The sequence below is a fragment of the Triticum dicoccoides genome, chromosome 6B, assembly GCF_002162155.2.
Source record: "Triticum dicoccoides isolate Atlit2015 ecotype Zavitan chromosome 6B, WEW_v2.0, whole genome shotgun sequence".
Taxonomy (NCBI): Eukaryota; Viridiplantae; Streptophyta; class Magnoliopsida; order Poales; family Poaceae; genus Triticum; species Triticum dicoccoides.
The window spans coordinates 39,071,586-39,075,669 of NC_041391.1; positions in this window are offsets into that span (position 1 = coordinate 39,071,586).

The following is a 4,084-nucleotide window of genomic DNA, read 5'->3' on the forward strand; positions in this document are numbered from 1 at the left end:
CCCCCCCCCCCAGACTCTCTACAGATTTTCATGTACCAATTATGGAATCTTCGCATCATCGTTGTTAGAGATTTTTCATCTTTGACGAGAGGCTTCCCGTACTCGTATTTGTGTTCGTCCACCTCCATGAAATCAGGAAGTTGATCGTCAGGCAGGTAATCATGTAGATTGCCATAACCGGCCACCATCCCCGGAGCATTAGTGACGATGTTGCCGCTAGACACGTTGAGCGGGGGGCACGATTGGTTTGCTTGTTCGCCGAGCTGGTCAATTTTTTTCGCAGCTGCTCGTTCTCTTGACCTTTGATGTCTGACAGTACTTCCCGACTGCTCCGCTTGGAGATATGTCTGTTTAGTAATGCGCTCATAGTTGGTTCTCGGCGGAGACTTTGCCGGTTTCCTCAGGGCATCGAGAGTGCGCTTTGCTTTCACCGGATCTACCTTCTCCTCCGGAGGTGGATGTCTCTTTGCTTTTACCCCTTCAAAGAACTCCTTCACGTGGGTCTGCACGATCATCGCGTTTTCCTCCTCGGTCCTCTCGTACGGTAACTTCTCTAGAGGCTTGAGAGGTGGACCGTATCTGTATTGCCTCCCGCCTCTGGTTGTGCTGCTAGACGCTGGACCAGACGGAGCGGCTGCAGTGTCTGTCTTCTTTCTTGCTTGCTTACGAGGCGGAGGAGAAGGACTACGACGCGCCGGAGCAGCCGGGGCGGCAGCGGGTCTCTTCCGCCCTTGCTGGCAAGGCGGAGAAGGAGGAGGCTGCTGGCTGCTCGGGCGCGCCGGCGCAGGCGGAGAAGGAGGCGGAGTGCCGCCACGCGCAGGAGAAGGCGGCGGAGTGCCGCCACGCGCCGTAGAAGGAGGCCCAATGCCCTGACCGTCACTCACCGGAGGAGAGGCGGTGGAGGAGGCAAAGTGCCCTAACTTGCCGGAGGAAGAGGAGGAGGCGGTGGAGGAGGCGGAGTGCCCTGACTCGCCGGAGGAGGAGGAGGAGGTGGAGGCGTCCAGTTCGGAAGGTTGATGAGCTCCTTCTGCCATAGGCATGGAGTCTTCAGAGCAGAACCCAGCCTAGTCTCCCCTTCACCGGTAGGGTGGTCAAGCAGGAGGTCCTCAAATCCCTCCGTTATTTCATCCACCATCACCCTAGCATATCCTTATGAAATCGGCCGGCAGTGATAAGTTGCACCGGTTCCAGTAGGATAAACAGAGCCAACAGCCGCCTTGCCCTTCAAATTCATTCATCGCGTCATAATGTGGCAATTTTGAGACTCCGTAGCATCCACGGGATAGCTGGCAGGAGCCGTCAAGACATGCTCCGGCTGAAGCAGCTCGGTGGAAGCCACGCTGCTTCTCCGTTGAGATGGCGGGGTAGCTTCGGGGGAAGCTTCGGCAGGTCGTTTTCTACGATCTGCTGCTTCTCGTTCCTCTTCTCGTTCCTCTAGCCGCATTACCCTTTCGTGAAGTGCCTGCAGTTGGCCCTGCTCCAGTTTCTTCCTCCTCTCGTGGGTTTTGTAACCCCCTGCATCCGGAAAACCAAACTTCCACGGAATGGAGCCTGGCGTGCCTCGTGTTCGTCCGGGGTGCTCAGGATTCCCAAGGGCCATTGTGAGCTCGTCCTTCTCCCTGTCTGGAACGAACGTCCCTCGCTGCGCTGCATTGATATAGTGTCGAAGGTTCTTGACTGGTATTTGCAGTTGCTCGTCCGTCCAATGGCACTTCCCTGATACAGGGTCCAAAGTTCCGCCAGCCCCGAAGAACCAAGTCCGGCAACGGTCTGGCCAGTACATTGTCTCTGGTTCGATCCCTGTTTCAAGCAGATCATTCTCAGCCTTGGACCACTTAGGCCGGGCTTTGAGGTAGCCACCTGACCCCGTGCGATGGTGAAGCTTCTTCTTCGCAGCATTTTGCTTGTTTGTCGCCGACATCTTCTTACTCTTTTCCGATGTCTTGTTGGCCACAAATGTGGGCCAGTGATCTTTGATCTTCTCATATTTGCCGATGAATTCTGGTGTCTTTTTTTGTTGACAAACTTGTTCAGCTCTTTCCTCCACCTCCTGAATAGGGTTGCCATCTTCTTAAGAGCACAAGACTTGATTAATTGCTATTTAACTGGCTTCTCTGGATCCTCCTATGGCGGTAGGGTGAAATTTGCCTTCAGCTGAGTCCAAAGATCTTCTTTCTGCATATCATTGACATAAGACACCTCAGGGTCTTCCTCCTTAGGCTTATACCATTGCTGGATGCTGATCAGGATCTTGTCCCTAACAAGAACCCCGCACTGAGCAGAATATGCGTTCTTTGTTCGGATGGGTTCAATCGGTTCGCCGTCAGGCGCGATTTCTCTGATCTCAAACCTTTCATCCAAGCTCAACTTTTTCTTCGGGCCTCGTCTCCTTACCGAAGTTGTGCTCGATCCGAAGGGCTAGAAATTAAAATGAAGAAAGACGAGAGTAATTAATATGTGTACATATACCAAAACAATGGATGCATCAATTAACTAGTCAGCACGGGTTTAACTAATATATATATATATACCTGGCCGCACTCGATTCGGTCACCGGAGCATTCAGCACGGTCTCCTTCTTGTACCTCCACTGTGTCACTGGAGCCATCATGAACATAGCCCTCTTCTTCACCCAGTCCTTCCTGACCATCGGTGTCGTTGAGAAATGACGCAACTTCATCACTTCCTTGTGCGATTATGTCCCCCAACATCGCTTATGTTGCTTCGTCTCGGGAGTGCTCCATAGTTTCTGCAAATATTTACAACATGTCAATTATTATTCAAACATGGTACAGATGGATATATATATATATATATATATATATATATATATATATATATATATATTAGTGGCAAACGTAGAACTAGCTAGCTAATCACAATAAGGAATCATGTTAGTGGCCTCGACGCTGCTTCTCTAGGGTTTGGGGTCGCCTCGACACAATGCTTCAAGGGTTTGGGGTGGCCTCGACGACAACGCTCTTTTAACTTGGTAAGTTTGGATGGCCTCGAGAGAGTTAATTTGTCGGGTAGGGGCGCGGCGGGAGGGGGTAGGAGACCAACATCGTTTTCTCTCTAGGGTTTGGGTGTCCTCGAGAGTTCTGGTAGAGCGAGAGGGCCGAGGGGGTGCTGCCGTTGTATAAGTTATCACGGTCGAGAGGGGGTATATATATATCGACCGCCCCTCATGTCGAAGTTATCTCGAGGGGGTTATATCGACAACGACGCGACATACATATACATGGGAAAATAATGTTATCGGGGATGGGGTATCGGTACCCCCCCCTCCTCGTGTTGAAGTTTCTTCTTTCTCCTCTATTCCTTTCTTTCTTCTTCTCCTCTTCTTTTTCTTCTTCTCCCTCGAGAAAGGAAAATAATTAAGGAAAAGGAAGAAAGAGGAAGAAGGAAGAAGGAAGAAGAAGAAGAAAAAAAAAGAAAAAAAGAGGAGAAGAAGAAAAATTCTATTTTTTCTTCTTCTCCTCTATTCCTTTCTTCTTCTCCTCTTCTTTTTCTTCTTTTTTCCTATTCTTATTTATTTCTCCTCTTCTTCCTCTCCTCTTCTTCTCCTTTCTTCCTCTTCTTATTTTCATTTTTCCTCTCATTCTTTTTCTTCTTCTTCTTCTTCCTTCTTCCTTCTTCCTCTTTTCTTCCTTTTCCTTATTTTACTTTTTCCTCTACACTAACCTAATTAAAATGCACTAACCTAAAATCGATATCTGCTAACAACCTAAATAAAAAATTAATACATATATGAAAAAACATATATAAACAAAAAAGTGCTATGAACATTATATTCATACATACATATAGCCACATCCATTCATCATATAGCTACCACATACATATATACATTATTTATATATATGAAAAAATGCAATGAACAAAAAAATAAACATGTATGTATGAAAAAAAGCATTGAACACAGAGCCTCGATGGCGGCGGCTCACAACGGGGGCAGCCGGTGAGGGCGACGACGGCGGCGGCGAGGGCGGCGGCGACGACTACGGCGGGCCGGACAGGGGCGTGGCCGGCGACGACGGCGATAGTGGGGGCGGGTCGTGGGGCAAAGGTGCGGCCGGGCGCG